This window comes from Athene noctua, chromosome 2, assembly GCF_965140245.1.
Source record: "Athene noctua chromosome 2, bAthNoc1.hap1.1, whole genome shotgun sequence".
In the NCBI taxonomy this organism is placed as follows: Eukaryota; Metazoa; Chordata; class Aves; order Strigiformes; family Strigidae; genus Athene; species Athene noctua.
In genome coordinates this window covers 149,249,983-149,271,672 of record NC_134038.1, presented here as the reverse complement: position 1 = coordinate 149,271,672, position 21,690 = coordinate 149,249,983, and the positions used below count along the sequence as shown (strand labels likewise).

General features: G+C 44.2%; 1 protein-coding gene across 5 annotated transcripts in view; it reads right to left on the bottom strand.

Annotated features, from left to right (window-relative positions):
- The window catches only part of POMGNT2 (protein O-linked mannose N-acetylglucosaminyltransferase 2 (beta 1,4-)), a 46,802-nt gene extending 26,044 nt beyond the window's left edge, over positions 1-20,758 (bottom strand). For 3 of the 5 annotated variants that reach the window (XR_012633230.1, XM_074900604.1, XM_074900605.1), the window contains exons 1-2: positions 20,618-20,758; positions 18,226-18,357 (exon numbers count right to left, since the gene is read on the bottom strand). The gene's annotated coding sequence lies outside the window, so the exon portion shown is untranslated. The remainder of the gene's footprint in view (positions 1-18,225; positions 18,358-20,617) is intronic. The other 2 variants (XM_074900608.1, XM_074900610.1) reach the window with 1 other exon arrangement.
- Between the last annotated feature and the right edge of the window lie 932 nt (positions 20,759-21,690).

Sequence of the window (21,690 nt, the reverse complement as noted above, 5' to 3'; positions counted from 1 at the left end):
CACTAAGGAGTCACACTGCCTGGCTCCACTCACTCTGTCCATGAACAGCCCCTGTCTACTGTGGGACCCCAGCCCTGAGAAACCACCTGTTTCCATTCAGAAGGCAATGCAGCCCTGCCAAATTAATCCGTGGTAAGTGGCAGGCTGAAGCATTTACAGGGCAGTGAGGGGCAATACATTTTGAATCACAGTAGCAATAGACCACAATACCAAGTACCCCAATGTTACTGAAGTCAGTACTCCCCTGCAGGAGTCCCCTTCATGGGGACAACCTGCAATCAAGGATGGCACTTGGGTATGGTATCTCCTCCTCCCTCCCAGGACACAGATCCGCTGCCTCAAGACAAGCATGTCCCTACATCCAGCTTCTCCTGCCTGCTGCAACAGAGGTAGCGCTTTCTCTCATACAAGAAGACAGGGTGGTCCTGAGGCAGAGGTCTAGCAGAATTGGGAGGCACAAAGCAGCCCCAGGAATATCGTGATTTGTCCAATGCAGGACACAAGACTGCTAGCCTGAATACATCCACCATCAGAGCTGAGAAATGTGGGCGTCATTCAGCATCACACATGCTTAGAATCACAGTAATACCATAAAATTTATAACCTTGGGTTTCTGACTGACAGCTGAAAGCCAAATACAGAAGAAAAATAAGCTGAAAGAAACAAAGAATAAACCCAAGTAACATTCTGCAAAATCAACAAAAGGTTCTTGACAAAGCTAGACCTTTGAAAATGAGCCTGCCAACACGATGAATAAACACAACTGTTGTACTTACTAAACTAGGGCATCACAGAAGTAAACGAGACATTTTCTCATCTCCTGCTCTGGAATGCTGCTTTTACACCTCTGCCTTCCTGTTACAGAACAATCAAAATGGTTCTGGCCCATGTGGAAACATTAAAAACTACTAGAATTGATAGAAAAGGTGCCATCTACCTCAGTATTCTCCTTTCCAGCCCTGTGCCACCTCTTCCCACCAACTCAAGGTGGAATTTGAACTACAGTATGAGCCTATGCCTGTCCTGAGAGAATCTCAAAGGGACACTGGTCAGTCACAGCTGCTTGGAGTAAACAAATCTTTAAAAAAGAGAAAACAGAAGAAATCCCCTCCTTGGCAGGCCCAGCCAGTGTCCCTAGCCTGTCCTGTCAGGACTAAGGATATCCAGAGTCACCCTTCTCTATCTAGCTCATCTCATTGCCCTCTGAATGCAAAGGTGCTGTCTCATGTGGAACAAGTCAGGTGTTTTTCCTCAAAATTTTCAAAGTTGATGAGCAGAGTTAGATTAGTAGCCAACTTCATTGAAAAAGCACATCTTGACTTTGTGGAGCACTTCGGAAAACTCTACTGCATGACCTAGCTTTCACTGAGGCTAATGGGAGCCTTTCCACTGAATTCAGAGACCTTCAGCTCCAGTTACAGACTTTATCAGTGGGACCCTGATAACCCAGAGATACCACGCTGGGTTCCTTATCTTAGTTAAGCTTTGATTTTAATGGAGAAGAAAGTACAACATTTAAAGACTGGTCTTCTATTTATGAATAAGCTTCTTCTCTACCCCTGGAATGAGGTATACACATAGATTTCAGAGGTACAATTTATCCCATGGAACTGGATGGTTTAATCCCAATTGCAAAGAGGGTGCTATTGTCAATCTGCCACATCACAAAGTACCTGAACAAAACTGCATCATTAAAGGGGGGGAAAAAAACCATAATCAAATATATCCAGCAACTTTGAAATAACAACTGTCTTACTACTACTGCAGCGTAAGGCACAAAGTGTGGCAGTCCAAGCTCTTCTCAGACAGCCAGCACCACCAGCCTACTGCAAGTTGGTAAGGTTTGAATCGGTTGTCTTGGCTGAGAACTAAGAGTTTGATAAATATTTAACACCCCTCAAAGTTGCAGCCTCTAGAAACAACACCACAAAAGAAAAACAGTTAACATTTTTAGAACTGCTAAAAAGCAGTACAACACAAACAAAACTCATCAAGCTAGCAAAGAAGTCTGAATAGATCCTTCTTGGTTTAGGACTAACAAAGAACAGGTAAATCATTATTTACTGAATCTTTGCCTTGCATGTATATGTTGCAGGGGTGCCTGCGTCACTCTGAGTAACAGCATTTATTATTTATAGTCCCAGAAGTACGGTCTATAAGCAATTGTTCTTCTTGCAGTGCTTTTGAACCAAAAGTGCATCTCAATTTGAGACCACAAAAAAATGTCATGCCTGAACTGACAAAAAAAAAAAAAGTCCTTGTATTGATAAATACATAAGGAGACAAAGGTAGCACTGGGTCAACAGTGTCAGGAGTCCACATATAGAGGATGGCATTTTGATTCTGCAGAAGCTAACACTAAAACTGATGTCAAAAGGACCAGGACTTCAGCCAAATACTGAAAATTCCGACACAAGAATATACTTTTGAAACAAAGTATACTTGTAGCAATTTGAGAGGGTAAAAATTTATTTTTGAAGTGTATCTCAATGGTCAAACCCCACTTTGCTCAACTGATTCAAGCATGACATACTTCCAGGCTTAAGAGGTGTAGGATGGAAGTTTTAGATTAGTATTAGTTTTACAAATGTGCAAGTATGATCAAACACATTTTATACACACACAGGTTACATGTCTCTACATCAACCTGACAAATTCTTAGATATTTATTCTCTTCCACAGATATGTGCATATTTTATACATATAAAACATATACTTGTTATGGAAAAGCTATCCAAATTTGTCATATGCTGAACTACTCACTCTTAACAATCCCTCCATCCCCATTAGGAACTGCCCTTGCAGCACTGCAGGGACATACTGGCCTGCTCCTGCAGCTGTACGTCATGTCTGTTCAGATGAATGGCATGGGAGAGCCACCTGCTAGGCTCCCAAGGCAGGACATGGCTTCAGTAGCTGTTCTGACTCAAGCTAGGTGTCACTTCTGCTCTTTCAGATTCCCATTTTGTCACTAGTAATGACAGGTCAGCAGGGTAACACAGATAAACCAATTCCCTCTCCTACAGCAATGCCAACTGCATACCTGCAAATCTATTTAGTGCCAGTGTGTCTGTAAAGGAAGCAGAGATAATTCATGCTCATAGGAGCAGCTTGCTAAATAAATGATATTCACCTAGAGTGACACGAGAAACCAAAGGTAAAGCACTGCCTGTGAGACTCCTGTATATTTTTCGTGGCTCATGGCCTCACCATGGTGCTTCTCACAGCCCACTAGTTGTTAACTACTTTGGCCCAGGTGGCAGTAAGATCATCTGTCATCTCTCAGACAATACTTTAATATTAGGCCTTTATCACCACAACATCTCCTGAAGAAACACATCTCCCATTTTACAGATTAAAAGACAGAAACTGCCAAAGGGATCTGGGTAGGACACCCTACACCAGCAGTTAGAAAACTGGTAGCAGCTTCCTGTAAAAAAAAAAAACACCAACAATCAAACCCTCTTGTGTACCCCAAGGTTGTATTCATCTCCACAGACTCCAGGGCTGAAGACAGGAGCCAGGGCCTCCAAGATCACATGTGACAATTTACACATGATAAAGGACAGGGAGGATGAAGGTACCATCTCTGTCACTGTTGCTCTGACAGAGCTGCTGGTGGAGCAGCCACAACCCTGACATGCTCTGCTCCCTGCACACCTTCCTACCATCTTCTATCCCCATCCATACTTGCTGTGCAGAGGACCGTGAGGCCTCCTGCATGCCTGGGAGATCCCTTGCAGCCACAACTTAGCCTGAAGGTGGAGGCCCTGTCAGCAGTGACTTGTCCTGAGAAGGGTGGAGGAAAGGAAGAATGCCCTTTTTTCCTGTCTGTTGACACAAACAGGGTAGTCATAACCAGCAAGTCTCATACACATCTCAGGAAATTAAGATGCTAATACCACAGCAAAATACAGCTGTTGAAAGAAAAAAACATCTCTGAATGTGAATATCAACCAAGGTATGTAAAAAGAAATACCAGAAATATAAGGCTTTCATTTTAGGCTAAACAATGGAACTGTCTGGCACTCTGACTGATCTGTTGGGGTGAACAGCTAGTAAGCGTGTGGAAGTGTCTGAAGGACAGGGCTTAAGATGTCCAAGCCTTTCACTGCTTTCACTGCATTATGCACTCATTTGCAAGTGGGCTGCAGTTGTTCCAGAACTGATGAGAACATCTCAGTTCACAAGCAGGATTACAGCAGGAGTGTTCCCTGCAGCTGCCTTTGCCCTAAGCTTCCACTTTCTGGTATGTTCAGAGACTTTGAGCTTTTCTAAAAACCCTGGAGAACCAAAATCTACAAACCAAAGTCCTAGTACTTCATGGAAAGAACTCCACAAGGAAGCAGCAGCAGCGTCTACAATCTTGATCAAAACAGCAGTTTCGATCCAAGCTGGAGTGTGTGCTTCAATTAGCCAGTCTCTGACAAATGCCTGGAGGTACCTAGCACAGCAGCATGACAGGAATGTAGTTCAGAGCCAAGGTAAAGGAAAATTTAAATCAAATCAGGGGAAATAAAAAGGTTTACTGCCATTTTGAGTCCCCAAATTGTAAACAGATTGTTTTACCTCCAATGCTCCCGTCAGTCACATCTGTACACCACAGCCCCACATTTTAAAGGGATGCAGTCAGCATAAAACTCAACCCTATTCATATGATAGTAATATAATATTAACAACTGATAGAAGCACAGTAGTACTGGACAAACACCCCCTCTAGCATAACCACTTTGACTGATGTTAAGTGAGCACAAAACATCCATGTTCTAGGTTAGCAGCTTATCCCAGGGATGCTAATATTCACATGAAAATTCAGAACAAAGCATAAGGTCTCACGAGTCATCTAAAATAACTTATATTGGAGAAGAAAAAAAAAAAAGGGTGTTTCCTGACAGTGTATGTCATAGGACTGAAAAATGTCTGCTGGCCAATTTAAACACTTCTTAAAATTGTTTTTCGATTAGTACTTAAAATACCCTAGTCTGATTTTCCCTGTGGAAAAGAACAATTCTTACCTTGTCTCTCATCTGATTACAGTATCATCAGAGGGCCCAGCAGAGCAGCAGTAACACATGGCTGTGGGCCAGGCATTTACTGTTTCAAATGCTGCTCTGAGGGCTACTGCTGCTACTGACAGGGGAAAGAGAAGAAAGCAATATGAATCATCTTTCTCAGCTTCAACATGAACCACTGTACGCAATAGGGAAAGTGTGATGAATACACCGAGTTACTTGTACAAAACCATTCCAACTTCTCCAGGTGTCATATGCAACAATTTACAGTTCAATAGCTAAAAAGAACTTCTTCATGCCCTTGGCAGCTTGAAAATTCATGGAAGGACTATTGAATCTAGGCATATTTATCAAGGGCACAGCAGCAAGAGGAAGTTCAAGTCAGATTTGAGGTTGGTTTTGTATTTTTTTGTATAAGACTTGCTGTTATATTTATTTCAATAGTAATAAAAAAATAAGGTGGTTAATTTTTTCCCCATAAATCCCATCAATAAATCAAAGCATCATTTCCCTACCACCCTCCTTTCTCACCCCATCTCTGTGGAGGTTACAACAGCCCCATAACTAGCTGATGTGACGTTTAATACACACAAGAAGGTGAAAGTTTCAGAGAAAAAGCAAAAAGTATCTGTTGGGAGAGGAACATCTGCAAACCTACTGACATAGTTGCTGTCACTGGTGGCCCTTCGACGATGGGAGATTCCTTACCCAACCCTGCTGCAGCAGCTCATTTCTTTTCCCTTCCTTCCCACTGGCAAGATCTGCTGCCTCAGTTGAGTCAAATGCTGAGTCAAATATTTGGCAATGAGAATCTCTTCAAATAACTGAAGTGTAACCTGAATGTCACCGACAGAAGAGCAACATCAGCCCGATAAACCAGCTCCCATTTAAAACAGCTCCACTTAAAAACATCTGCCCCCATTCATTTATGTACAGCTCTGGATCCATGTGCAGGTATTTGCAAAACCAAGAAGGGAGTGGTCTTTCAGTTACTTCACACAGTATTTCAAGACATCAAGGGCACTACAAGCAGTATTCTACATCAAGATGTGCTTCTCCACCTCTAGCCTTCTGCTAGAATTGCTGCTACTGAAGCCATTCCCCACTGAAGCCATGTAGCCATCATGAAAGCCCTGCATCATGAATACCCAAGCACAGGCTAGGTTCGAGCAGGTCTGAACCCTCCCACTTGCAAAGAATTCACAAGATGAGCCACAGTCAAAATATATGTGCTGTCATACCCATCATACTCAACGAGGAAGGTTCTTGTGACCTTGAAGAAATACAAGACCAAAATATACATATATATTGGCCATAGGCAGTGAGACCTATCCCAAATCTGGAGGGGTCAGAGAGGGGGGACATACATCATCCCAGGCAGAACCTTCCTGCCTTGGCTCATCCAGCTCCACCCTCTCCATAGCAGAACAACGTGCTTACAACCTGCCCTGGAAGCTGACAGGAACAGTCTGCTGAGGTAGCCAACCCTTCTTCCCAGGCAAAGGGACTAAAGCTTCGGCCACCAAAAGCTCCTCTTGCAACTATGATGACTCAAATCTGCACCTCTATTAATGCAGCAAGTATCTGAAAGGAGAAAACACCCAAGTCAGAGGCTGCGGACTGACTAGGAAACAGCCATCTTGCTAAATGACTTAAGGTTACACAAAATAACCACCATTTCATTACCATCAAGGTGATGAAATACACTAAAATAAAAATTAAAATATACTAGAATAAAAACCCTCTTCTCTAGTTTGTTTGAATATATTCAATGCTTAAAGACAAGCATGTACCTAGGAGCCCTGTGTTCCAATGGGACAAAGATATGCACATAAATTAAACAAGGACTAGAGAACTTCTTGTATAATAACTTGACTTTGTGACCTCTGTGCTAAATATATATAGGTATATAATACGTGTGCATGACTACTAAAAAATCGTATAGAAGATTAAAATTAATATACAGAATATATATATATTTCTCTTAAGTTTGTACCTGCGTTAAAAGATGATTAATCAGTGGCTTTATAAATTTAAAGAAATTAATTTCAATAAGCTGCTAGCTTTCCAGCTTTTGTTTTATACCTTTGGCACAGTTGTAACACAGTCAGAAGCCAAGAAGCTGCAAAGCCATATATAAATGCGTGTGAAGCTGTCCCAGATAACCTTACAGGAAAAGGAAGGGAAAAGCAACTCCAATCTTCATTTTCTATTAACTCTCAGGTCTCTGCATGAACATGAGTAATAACCTAAGTAGCAAAGAACAAACAGCCAGAAGCAAGGAGCAGGGGTAAGAACAAATCATTAAAAAGTGATAAGCACCAAGCGCCCTAACTTAGCTAAAGGCAGTAAAAATGCACACGCCCTGGAAAACACCTCATGTCTCCTCAAAATGAATCCGGTCATATAGTTTTTGTGCTGAGTGACTGCCTCACTGCATAGAAAGCATTTCATGTATTAGACAGCATTTCATCTATTGTGTTTAGAGGTCTGATAACCTGTTTTCCCAGGTATGTCTCCCCTCCATCTAAGAGAGGAGACTACACAGCAAATTAATCTTTGTGCACCTTTTTATTTGCCGCCCCTCCTCTTTCTTTACTCCATTCCTCCCATCCATTGTGAAAGATAAGCGGGAAAATATTTAAATAAAAATTGAAAGAAATTCACAACAGCAAGAACAGTCTGAGTCTGATTTGGCTCACACAAGTGAGTTTATGATATGGTCAGTCTGTGCAAAAAAAAAAAAAAAAGAGGTCATGAAACTGGTGCCACATAGCTTTCTGGAGAGGGCTTTTTCTCCACACGATTATGGGGGAAAGACCCATCTGTTCGGGGAACAAACACTGGAAACTAATCTTGTCAGCGCAAAGGGATTTCAATCCACAAACCATCAACATCTCACTCAATTTACATTACAGATGGCCAGCTGGGAGAGGGGAAACCAACAGCAAACTAAGATACAAAGCAATTCACAGCTACCTCATGCCCAGTGCATCAAAGGTTCATCAGTGGCTGCCCCACGCAATGGACTGTGGTCATCCAGTAACTACATTTGACTGTCTGCTTGCCAGAAGGAAATGCAAAACCCCATCACATCCAGGAAATCGTTACTCATACAAAGGGAGTGCTGAGGAGGGAGTGCCGTCCCTACACTTCAAACTAAGGAGGGCTTTTTTGGGGACAAAAGAAGGGAAGGAGCCAGATGGCTTCAAATTCCTTCAGGGCATTTGCAATTGCCAAGCCAAGGTATTCTACACAGACTGTGCTTACATGTTTCATTGGTCACCAGTGATCTAGAATTCACATACAGCTTAAAACTACACACAAGTTTCTGAGTTTACAAAAATGAGGGTTTAAACTCTCTGTTGGGTCCCACTCCTAGAACAAAACATGTTCACACTAGTACACCACTCAAGGGAACTGAACGGTGAAGAATATGTATTATTCAGAGAACAGCATGCAAAAGGGGGCCCTAAAATATAATGAATTAAATTTTATCTCCGAAAGCAGTGAAAAACTCACAACAAGTCTTTGAGAAGAATGTAGCAGAAACACCCCAAACAGGCTGGTTCTGAATACCAAGGCTCTGAGAAAGGAAAGCAAAGTTTATTTTTCAATACCAGGCACAAGACTTCATAAAGGAATATTTTAAAAACTATATGGTCTACTGATTACTGTATCAGAGATCATTACTAGATGAATAAGCAAGATCTGTGTGCAAGCCCACTCCATATAAGAGGTACATACAGCACGACTAGGAAACTCATCACATTCCTTGCCTTCATGCAGGCATGGTCCTAGCATCTACACAGCTCTAAAATGAAGAAAGAGATGGTTCTCTGGAACAGAAATAGCCTATGCCAAATTTACACAACAAGGGCTTCCAGTCAAGGATGCAAATCCCAGAATTCAGCTCCTCAAGCAACAAAGAAGCAGGGAGATCAGACTTTAGAGATATCTTTTCTTGCTAATGACATGATAAGTTTAAAACAGAGATTGTGTTGCACCCATTGTCTCCCAAGAGCAAAGATACATGTGTAATCAAATTGTTAAATTAATCCAGGAAAAAGATGGAAAGGAAATTAACACCATATACAGAGAAATCAATAAAATAAAAAATAAAAAAATTTGCAAATAAAAACCATTTTTACTGAGAATTACATTTTCTTAGCTGAACTTTGGCTGGATGGTACAAAACCCACTTTTTCACAAATACAAAAACCCCCTTCTATTATCAGATAAACTCATATTCCTCTCATCTTTAAACCCCATCTCCATATATGCCATCTCCACACAAGAACCAAGCGACCCTTGTTTAACATCAAAATGTCCCTTGGCTCCTTTTTACACACTCGTGATCTTCAGAACATCTAGCAGCTAAAGGGGCTCCGGGACGCAACTGTGCAGAGTCCAGCTGTCAGTAATTATCTAGATCTCTCTCACAGTTTTATAAGGCAGAGTCAAAGGTCAGGAGAGAGGAGGACACTTGCATGTGTGTTTTGAAAGGAAAAGGCAAAATATTTTACAACGGAAAAAGGAAAAGTCAGTTGGTTCAGATGTAAGAACTGTGCAACACAGCCTCTCATAGGTCTGACAAAGCAAGCTTTGGCCTGTGAGTCAAATGGCAATGAAAGCTGCAGGCAGGATGGGAAAAGTTAGTAAAACTTTTCAGCTGTTGGTGGAAAAAGAGCTGAAGGGGCAAATTACAGAGCCCTTCACTTACAAAGCATTCCTAAGGAAATCTTCCAAGTCCAAATAGCCAACTATACTTAAACTCGGGTGTGTCTCTTCTCAAACATAAAGCAATCCAAGAGAATATAGAAGATATAGGACTAAAAAAAAGGGAAGAAAGAAAAGAAACAAGTAGGAAGGGAATAGAGAGCAAAAGAAAGACACACTTGGACAAAGGAAGTACAGCAGAAGAATGTGCAACCTTCAAAGACTTCTCCAGAGAAGAAAATACCAGACTGGGAGATTATCTTTTTGATCTGTGTTTATCAGTAAAGCACCAAGGAATTCCCAGTCATGAGCCTAAGACCTCATTGTACTGTACGAAGTAAACAAAATCACTTAAAAAACAGGAGATGTGAGAATTGCAGTGCCAGCTGCAATGCTGTGGGATCAGTTGGAGGTAATTCAGCGAAAACGAATGATGCTATAAAATCAGTACATCAGGAAAACTCAGCCCCCATCTCTCCTTCAAAGTCTCAAGGATGCAAGAGGGACGACATCTAATTCAGCACCAAAAACCACAATGAAGACATTTCCATCTGTACACAAAAATTATGTCTCCCCTCCCAGTTAGAATGAAAGCTCAAATCCAGCAGGAAGGGGATAAACGACTTCACCAGGAGCATGTGGACAGCACCCAGAGCAGAGAATACGCTGCTTCCTCAGAAAGCACAGACGCCATCAAATTCAAAGGAGCAAGAAACAGCATGAAAACGAACTAAAGCAGAGCCAAAAAGAGTGCTTCCACTAAAGGACAACCAGAATAAAAACCAGATGAAGAAAAGACCTAGACCACTCTGCCTACCACACACTACCATCAGCAGCCAAAAAAACCCCCAGTCCTCCTTTAGCCACTTTTCCAAGCAGTTTCTTTCTTGGGCTGGTGGAGAGCAAGCCAGTGTACACAGCTTTGGTCCAAAGGCTTTTACACTGGACAGGAGGGAAAGGAGTTGAACTGTAAATTATTGAAAATTTCCACATATTCTCCTGTTTGCAAGGAAGGAAAAGTTATGCACTCCCTTGTAACATTCTCGGTGTCTTCTAATGCTTCAGTCCTTCTAGGCAGAGGCACCATCCTGCTGTACCACCTACTACAGACAGTGTTCTGCTTGTGGTTAGCTGCCATGGGCAGAGTGCAAAAAGTGAGGAGGGGAAGCAGACAGATGCACTGTAAGGTACCAAACACCAAACCATTAGGTTTTCCACCTGTGTCAGTTCATACCATAGAATCAAGGACAGTAACGCAGAAGAACAACTGCACTACTCAGAGACGACTCTTCCGGGTGACTAGAAAAGGCTCATTTCCTACTTCAGGCCACTAAAGAAATCAATCCTCCTTTCACAGCAAGAGCTTTGCTGACCCCATACAGCCTGGTGCCAGGTAGATACACCCAGTGGAAGCAACGCTTGCTCTGATTTAAGCACGTGCTTAACTCCTGGCTGGATAAGCACTTTCAACCACACATCCTTGTGGGCCAAGGATGTGCATTCTTACACAGCTCTAAAATTTCCAGGACATGTAATTTATCATTTTGTCTGTGATAAAGGACAGCAATACCCTGCTCATTTTTCTTGCTCTCAGTACACTGCAGAAAGCAAAAATATAGATTTCTCAACAGCAAGGTGGAAGGCACTGATACTCCTTTTACCCCTCTGATAATTTAGCTAGAGCGTATCATCACCAGGCTTGAATCAGAAAAAGGAGAAAGACTCCAAAGGAGAAGGAAAAAAAGTAGGGGAAAGGATATTTAGCGCAATAGAAACAAACAAAAAATATCCATTTGCAGATCACATATGAAAAGAACATCTATATTAAATGTGATCTCAGAAGAACTGACTAGGATAAATCCATGTGCAGTTCCAGATATTTCAGCCTAAATATGGAAAATACACATTACTGAGTTTATGAAGGGCTTAGTTTTATCCATACTATTTATACACACTTTCTTGGTTCATTTTAGACATATCACTTATACTGTACACACACTATAAATACAAAATGCATAGCAGTGCATTTATGTGTCACAGAAACAAGATTTTAAACCAACAGACTTGAGTGCTCACTGATTTTAAAAGACAACAGCTCCCTATTTTTTAACACGTTTCTAAATTATATATGGGCTGTGTATCCTTCCAGACAAATGAACACTGATAAATTACATTCTGTCTCTAGCCAGGCACTTCAAGCGATCTCCACCCTCCCACCTCCTCGTCACATGAAATAAAGATGAAGCACCGCACGTCAGTCACATTGCAGATCCATTCAGCAGCCGCCTCTACCTGGAACAACAGAATAGACGTGTCAAGATCTTCATCAGTCTCCACTATCAGAAGCTGAAATTTTTACTGCAAGAGACGCAGGCAACACCTGAGAGGGTGCTGGCTAGTACATGCCCCACACAGCCAGCATTACACTAGGCTGCATCGAGCTCCTCTCACAAGTTTCTCCTGATGGGATTGCTCTCCTTCCTAACTGACTTTATCTTTTATGCCTGGACAAGTGATTCTGGCTGCATCTGTGGACTGCGATACGTTTAACGAACAGCACAGCGTGCTCCACGACCTGGCTGCTCCCCAGCCACGTGCCTGCAGGAATGCTGCCTGGAGTATTAAGCCCACCACTGCATGTGCTTGAGCACACACATCCCATTTCTGACCTGCTTCATTACCCTTTTCCCAGCAAGCTCGCCCAGAGTTAATTTAATGCGTTTAAGGGCTGAAGACCAGCCTCGCCTCCCTGCAGTGCTATCAAACATGTTACAGGCAGAGAATCTGGCCGTATTCCATCTATGGGGTTTCCTCCAAAGTCCACCCCTTCTGACAATAGCTGAGCTGATGCTTGATCAGTACGGGAAGAGTGCTCTGCCCAGTACAACCCAACACCACCACAGAGAGCTGCTGACCCTTGCATACTCCAGTCCCTCCCCTACAACAGAACAAAAGCTGGATCATTTCCAAGTCTCCTTATCAGATACTCACAAAGTATGGAACTGCAGAAGATCAGAGTATGAAACACTGGTTGCTTTTTCCTATATTCAGGCTCTACTGGCCTGGACAGCTTAGCATGACGTCCCTCTACAGCTACAGAAGGGCACTGGCAGTCTCCAGGCCAGGAGGTAGCACCAAGGAGACACAGGAATGAGTAGAGGCAAGTAAATGCTTTCCAGCTTCTTCCTTAGCAAACTGCAGTAAGAGTTCCCTGAGCTTGGGGACTGTCATCTTCAGCTTCAAACCGCCATGAAAGGAAGTTTTTTGCTTTCCAAAGGTGACTTTCAACTTCACAGAATCCCAGAATCACAGAAACATCTAGGTTGGAAAAGACTTTGAAGATCATCTAGTCCAACCGTTAACCTAGCACTGACAGTTCCCAACTTTGTCAACATTTAGGCGGGATCTAAGAAGGAGGAGGCCCAGTATAACCATCGCAGCTTTGAGAGGGATGGGGGGTTGGATCTGTGTTTGGAACCACACCTGGATGTGCCTTTGCAGTGCAATCCCACCTCTGTTTACAAACAGGCTTCCTTCTAACACATTCATAAGTACCTGCACTATGCTTTCTACCAGTACTACATAAACTAAGAACCTTTCAAGTTCAAACACAAATCACTTCTTTACTGATCTGGCCAATTAAAAAATGAAGAATGATAACAAGTTGTGAAATTTATCTTGTCACCAGCCTAATTGCTACTCAGGCTTCAATTTACAGCAGAAAAAAATGGGGAACAAAATTGAACTGTTTATACCTTGTTTGGATTCTGGATTACAAAGTACAGCATTATCTTTGTCAGTGTGTGAGAAAATGCAATTGCACCGTGGACCTCCACATCAAAAATCCCTGCTTTAATTATGTGAGTATTATACCAGCAAGAAAAGAATTACTGTAGCTATTTCAGAGTTGCTTATTGCTTTCATACATGTGATCTGTCTGCAAAGGTTAATACTAATTTGCCAAAAATCTTAGCTCATTTTACTACAGAATTAGGATACCACAATTATTAGGATACCTGGTGGTAAAATCTCATTTCTAAGGAGGGACTGGGGATGTATTGAGGAGTAAAGGAGGAAGGAAGGGCTGCAATTTAAATAAGTGTGAGAGTGGCTACAGATGGACAGTTAAGGACAGAGAAAGATTGAGGAACCCAGTATTAAAGAGAAAAAAAAAAAAAATCAATGACAAAACTAGGAGTGGACTACAAACCTTTCAAGTTTAAATACAGTACCTTAGGTGCACTTAGATGCACTTGGTTTAGAGTTCACTCATTCACGTTTCTTTACTAAAAAAGGTACCAGAAATGAAATCCACCAATCAAGAGCGATCAAGGTTACATTTTTAAAGCTAACTTTGCCCCTCTCTTCTTTCCGCAGGCTTCCAACTTCCCATCTCAGGGCTGTCAGTGGTTGTCAGCACATCATATGAGAAACTCATCTGAACATACACTGTAACTTGACAGGCAATACATCAGAAAACCTAGATGTGACAACGGCAAATTCCACCAGATGGTCCTGGATCATATCCATCCATTAAAAAAAAAATTAAAAATTGAAAGAAAAAAAAAAGCACACACAGAAAGCAGAACTTCTGAAGAAGAGGAAGAAAAAAAAAATCTGGTATAGGCACTGTTTCACCCTTTGTCCTATCCATGCCAGCAAAGGCAACACACAATAGCTCCCTCCACCTTTTGTCCTCAACAGCTGATACTGTCATTAATATCAATATATGTATTTCACCCTCCTACCCTAAGAAAAGGCTTCTAAATAAAGATATCACTCTATTAAAAGGCAGTATGTACTAGTAGTAACAGTACTTTCCAATTGAGAAAATTCTCTCCATGACTCTGGAGCCTGGTCCTGCTCCGGCATCAACACGGTCTCCAGATACACCAAAGCCAAGCAGTTAGCCTGGGAGTGGTTGTGAACTTGGAGCACTTTCAAGACTCCTGGTTTGCTGCCACCCTTCCAATCCTCCTGTTGCTCCTGTAGGCAGCACAGAGTCTGTTTGGGTTCAAGCTGCCTACAAACCTCATCAGCCTTTTGAATGGCCTTTCTGGGAGAGACTTTGGTTTGCCTTGTCCACTGTCCACCACAGAATCCTGGGAAGGCAGCTGGGACCTGCAGGTCTAACCTCAATGCAGGTAAAACCACCTTTGACACACACAAACCTCGAAACACCTTTCAGCAGGTAGAAAGCACAACCTGCTCCTGATTCTGGCCTCAAGCTCACACAAAACAGAGTGCTGATGCAGGCACAGAGTCAGGGTCAGGCTCTGTGCCACCCTCTGGGAGGTCAGCGCAGTCCCATGGCACAAAGCGACGGATCCGAGGCAGCTCTGGTGTTAATTCACTGCTGGGAAACCACTGAAGCTGTCACTCACTGTTCTTCAGGTGATCGTCACCAGCCTGGCCACAGCAGCAGCTCAGCTGAGACAAAAGCGACAGGCCTATGAAACATAAATCAACCCTGGGCAGGCTGCCACTGCTCAAGCGAGACCTTCAGGGACACCATTTGTTGCTCCTGTTCTGCCCCTACCTTCAATAGCTGTGTGCAGATGTACGTGTTTTGCTCTGTGAAACGTAATTGTGTGTAACTAGAAAAAAATACCAATACTGTGTATCCTTGTCCTCCCAATTACACATGCTCTGAAGTAAAAGGGGTTTAGTAAAATATATTTTAAATTGGTAAAGCAAGTAGATATGAATCTGAATGCACAGAGGGAACAAAGACAGTGAATAATGTGGTGTTATTTTACCAAACATTTAACAGGACAGGACAGTGCTTCAGAGTTCTTTGGAAATCTGAGAGCTTCTTTGAATACAAAGCTGTGACGGTGGTAGAAGGCAGATCTATTCCCTAACAGCGCACAAGCTGCACTCCACAGTTTAGGACTGAAGAAATCTCTCTTTGGGCCACTGTGGCAAAATCAGTTTCTACCAAGAAACTAGACTGAGCCTTTGACAAAGAAGCACTTCTGTATATTATAAATACCTATTTTCCTTCCCCTAAGGCAAGCTCCTTCCATTATAAACTCTACTTTGCTGTTAAACAAGGTGCACCCGTGTCCTGACTGAGAAACACCTGTGAGGGGAAATACTCCAGTGCACTGGTGGGAAACTGGGCTGCAGTCATGCTTCAGAAACTGCAAGTGGGTGGACTGGGCTCCAGAGATTACTAATGAAAAGAGCTTTTTTAGCAATGGCTGATGGCTACTCGCTGACTTCTGAAGCAGCAGTTTATTGTCTCCATCCAATCCATTTTACAGTTATCACCTTCAGCACAGAGAGGAAGCTACTTTTACATCATGGACCTGAGAACAAAAGGCTTACAAAAAAGTCAATTCTCCTCTCCTCCCCAAACTTCAATGAGGAATATCCAATTTTTTACTCTGTCTTTGTCATTTTAACATAAAAGAAAAAGTCAGTGACATTTTCAAGTTTTGCTGTTGTGCCCCAGTGGGGTTTCAAATACTGCAGAGGAACATAATTACATTTATAGACCCTTTTGACTGAAACTTAAATGTTGTGACAGTACACAATAGTCTCTCAGAGATAAGAAAAATAGGTATTTAGCTCAAAATGTATGTTCTGATTAAACTTAAAATGGACATCACCTTTTTAGTGGAGTTCCTCTTGGCATCTGAAAGTTTTTCTATAAATACTAGACTATGATTTTTCAAAACATCAACTTTCTACAGAGAGGAAAATACACAACTTACTATTTAATTGTTCTCAGCAGAAATACTATAAAACAGAACGCATACAAATAACATGTATTTAATAAAATTAGTAAAATGTCACCTCCTCCCATTTTGATATTTAATTATATCTCATTAGAAAAGCAAAAATACTTCAAATCAAAGTCCATGAATCAGCTGTTTACTTTATTTATAGGCATTTATATAGCGCTCATCACCATAGCAACCACGAACCTTTTTTTCTTCTCGTTCAAAGGAAAAGTTGTAATTTTGAAATGTGATCCTTCGATGTTACAGTGCAAATAGGTACTTACATCCTATGCTGCGAACACTTAGGTGGGTCCTTAAAGTACACAAATAGACCTAAGTCAAAGACATGGTGAAAGAGAAAGAAACAGAAAGGAAAAAGGACAAGAAAGGAACTGAGAAGCAAGTGAGAATGAGGGAACAAGGGAAAGAGTAAAGGGCTTTCCTGTGAAAATTCACAGCACACTGGGTCCTACAATAAACCATGATCTTCCCGGTGCTTTTTTCCTGTAATAGTAAGTGACTGGCTCATGAAGCACAGTTCAATTAATCAAGAGCGATCAACAAGTTCCCAATTTATGCTGAGGACACTGGTGAATATTCTTGAGCAAGGATTTCTAAGAGGACAGTAGCTTACAAATGAGGCTGCAGAGAGCTGCCTTTCTTTTGAGAGCAGAGAAGTCAGGAGTCTCGCTTCGACTGCTACTGTCTTCTGATCCACCAGCAATTAGCCTTTATCAAATTCCCACAGAATTAACAGAGCTTTTAAAAAATGCCATCCACTCACAAAATATCAAAGAAATTAGTAAATTAGAACATTGCTCCCGCATACACCATTATAGAATGAATTACTAGGTATGTCATGCAATTGCAGTTCCCCCACAATACTCCTGGTGTGCACAAGCACACAACTACTTTTCAGACCCCCAAAAGAGATTGAAATTGTTTTTATACTGTTTCATCTGGTTGCTGCCCACCACCATATAGATTATACACATACATGCACAACGTAGTACTTCAGATCCTTTTAAAAGCTAATGAACTTCTAACTGGGACTGAAAGAAAAAAAAAAAGATCTTTGGCCTGTTGTCACTTTGTTATATAAGAGATCTTCTGATCGAGATTTCTTCAAGACACAGATATATGAAGTTACTACCTTCAATTCTGCAGCTAGTTTGATTCTATCTATTCATAAACCAATACTGTCCAAAGTAGTTAAATAAGGAGTGTTCAGTTGTTCTTAAACCAAATACAAAAATCTTTACACAAGACTGGTGGTTATTTTGTAGTCTTTTTTTTAAGCTGTATTCTAAATAGAGCAGAAGCTGCATGTATGACAGCAGGAAACTGACAAGTTCCTTATCTGGAAAAGCACCAGCAGGCACTGTTATCAGAGCAGACCAGCTCTTTTAAAGTGGACTGATGAAGCTATTTTTAAAAACACCTAATAGCATCACAAAAAAGAATCTGATCTCTGCAAAGGTGAGCCGCGCAGCTCGATACTCCTGGGAGGCAGCTAACGAAACTGAAGCTTGTCAGACACAGACTGCGTCCGGTAATTGGCTTTGGAAACTCGCAGTTTAAATTCCACCACGCTGAGTCCAATGCCCCGCTCACAGCTTGCTCCAAACGCAGGCAGAGCTGAGGGCTGTCTAGCATGACCAAATGTGAGTGGCCACCTTCCCGCTGCTTGTGCCACCAGGCCCAGCCTGTGTACTTGGAGAGCAAAGAAAGAAACCTGCTTTCTTCCAGCACCTCATACCTACCAGTTTACTTCCAGAACAAGGAGAGACAGTTGGGGGGGGGAAGAAGGCAGAACGCTGTCGGAGCAGGCGGCGTGCTGATGGAGGAGGAGGGAACACGTCCTACCACAGAAGGTGAAGGAAAGGGGTGAAGACCTACAAGGAGAAGTAAGAGGGTCCCATGTCATGCATTCATCCGGCACAGCAGAACCATGGAGCAGTGCTAACCCTCAGACAGCTTCCCTGTGAAGGTAGCCAGCAAAATAGGGTGTCACCCATTTTCCCCAGAACTCCACTTACCCTTCCTAGCCCACTCCTCCCCCAGCTTTATGGGCTCACAGATCCATTTTACCCCTCGATCTGAACCACAAAACTGAATTCTGTGACCAGCTTGGATAACAGCCAAAGAAATTATTGTCCCACACCATGAGAAGGCAAAATTTTGTCTGTACAGCTGAAAACCTCTGATTTGGTTCTAGCTCTGTGGTTTAATGCTCTCCTTTGCGCCACCTTCGTTTTCATGATTCTCCCTGCCTCCCACTACTTCCTAGAAAAATCCAGTTCTTCACAGCCTAGATACGCTCCAGTTGGAAAAGCCATTTTAAATAGAAAGCAGGTTATTCTGCTGCGAGAAGTCATCTATGGCTTTGATTATTTGAATAAAGTGACAGTTTTACTAGTGGACGATCTCTAAGCCTCTATGCTTTAAAACACTTCCTAAAGATCTTGCTGTGTTAAGAGCACAGGACAGATACAAATCTGTTAAAAACTCTGGGGAACAGTAACTGAATGTTGGCTGCTGTCATAGAGAACTGCTTAAACTAACAGCGCTTACTGAAGATGTTAAAGCAACCATTTTTAAGAGAAGGGGGTGAGAATAAGGGAAATGAGAATACCCAGTTTTCAGATAATTGAAGCAAACCTCAGTAAGTTCACAGCAAGACACAATTCAGGAGACTGGAAATTTAACTGGAAAGACTTCCATATAGTCAATCCATTTTGTACGCTGCTTAATAAGGAATGGGCTCTAGTCAATTAGTCCCAAAACATTAACCAGGTACCCTACAGTGCATGTTCATGGCATCCTTCACAAGTATTGGAACTCAACTCCAGCTTTGATGACAGCTAATTAAAACACAGAAGTGAGACTCCGAGCAGAACTACCACCCTGTAATCGTGAACCGTTCAAAATGCACTCCTGCAGAAAACCAGACTGCAAAGCAGGTTTCCTCTATCTAGTTCACGCATTTGGTATCTACCACATTCTTGAAAATGACATTGCAAAATAAACATCCTGTCTTGCAGTTGATGTGTTTAGCATGTGTCAGATTTGTTTGGAGGAGAAGGTCCTCCCAGAGAATAAAAGCTCTTCTGGTTCTCAGCTAAGTCAAGGCTTAAGCTAACAAGCCAATCTATCAGTTCAAGTGTTTTGAGAACGCTATTAGAAGGAGCCGTTGCTGTTTTATTACCAAAGTCAACATATTCTCCTGAATCAGCAGTCACCGTTTGAAAGTCAGCATTTGTCAATAGTTATCCAACTACGGTACTGGTGTGAAAACACCAATATGTTCCCTTGCCTTTACCAGTTGTTCAGATACAGTCATTATTCTCATCGCCAGAGAAGAGTGAGCCTCTTCAATTCTCTTCAAAGCAGCAGCCATTATCTTAAATAACCTGTTTAAAGACTGGGTTAAAGGAGAGGGGCTGGAAGGAAGCAAGAGGACGCAAGCAGAGCGGTAAGCCTGACCTCAGAACACGCACGTGCAACGCACCCGGAGCTGACAGACGCAAGAGAAACTTTTCCACCATGCTTAGTCAGCACACAATAATTAGAAGGGGCAGGATGCGATAAATTCAGCATCCGTATCCACTGGGGCCAAATTCACACGGACCGCTAAGCTTTGGAAGCTGAAGACAGGTGCCTGGGGGGGTTCCCAAGGCACTCAGCCATCAAGGAGAATTGTCAGGAGAACATAATTACATCTCCGCTTGCCCTGGCAGGCTTTAAACCCGCAGCGTCTTTGACCTCTGGGGAGGTTATTAGAGTTTTAATTGAACCGCGTTTCCGTGGTGCAGGCAGCTGCCTACAAGGACTAACCCTCACAGCGCCGCCTGCCCCGGACCGCTCTCGCTCCCCGGCTTCGGGGACGAAAGGTTTCCACGTCCGAGGCGCCGGCTCCGCTCTGGGCAACGCGGGGGGGGGGCCCGTGGGTTATTCCCCCCCGCTGCCCCGTGCCTCCGCACCGTGGAGTTGCCGCCGACCGCGAGAGACATGGCCCCGGTCCCCCCGCCTCCCCTTCACCCACTTTCCCCTCAGAAAAGGCGGCGGCCGCCGGCCCCCGCCATCCGCCCCCTGCGGGTGCGGGTGCGGGTGCCCGGCCCGGGCCGCCGCCGCCCCCGCCCCGCGCCGCCTCACCTGCCGCCGGCGGCGCGAAGGCAGCAACCGCCCCCTCGGCCCGGCCCGGCCCTCCCGGCTCCTCCCGGCCTCCCCCGCCCGCGGCGGGCGGCGCCGCCACCTCCTCGCAGGCGGGCGCTGTCCGCCGAGGGACCGGGGCGGGGCGGCACCGCCGCTCCCGGCGGCGGCGGGCGGTGACGGGGCGGGGGGCGGGCGGCCCCTCGCCCGCCGTGCTCGGAGGCGCGGCGGCCGCTGCGCACGCTCAGTGGCGGCCGCCGCGAAAGGCGCGCTGGGGCGTGTAGTTTGCGGGTGCGCGGGGTGCCCCGGCTCCTCAGGGCGGGCTCCCTCCGGGGTCAGTGGTCGGACCCTTCAGGCGGTGCCAGTCAGCTCGGCTCCCGCCTCAGCCCGGGGGCTTCCCCTCACAGCTCTCTCCCCACCCGGGGTGCGCCGTCCTCGCCTCCCCACCCAGACAACCCCCTAAACCCCTCTGCTCCTCCCAGCCGTCTGCACTGCTCGCCCTCCGCTCCTCACCTCTTCCCCAAACCTCCTTCAACCTCCACTTCACCCTCCTCCCGTCCTCCCGCCGCCTATCCACACCGGCCTTCCCCTGCCCCTCAGCATCCCTCCCTGCCCCTCAGCATCCCTCCCTGCCCCCCAGCATCCCTCCCTGCCCCTCAGCATCCCTCCCTGCCCCTCAGCATCCCTCCCAGCCCCTCAGCATCCCTCCCTGCCCCTCAGCATCCCTCCCAGCCCCTCAGCATCCCTCCCTGCCCCTCAGCATCCCTCCCAGCCCCTCAGCATCCCTCCCTGCCCCTCAGCATCCCTCCCAGCCCCTCAGCATCCCTCCCTGCCCCTCAGCTTTCCTCTGCCCGAGAGCCGCCTAGCTTGCTGCCCGCACTCCCGGGCCCCTTGATTCCTTTCACTCAGAGTATCCATGCTAAAGCGGAGGGCAACCATCCTTATTACGGCTACGTGGCTTCAAATCTACCAGCAAAACCCGACAGGTAACAGGCACTGCATCTTTACTGGAGGAAGGTTCCTTCCCACCGGGGAAAGTGCGACGGCAGCGGCAGGTCACGTTTACATGGTGGGGT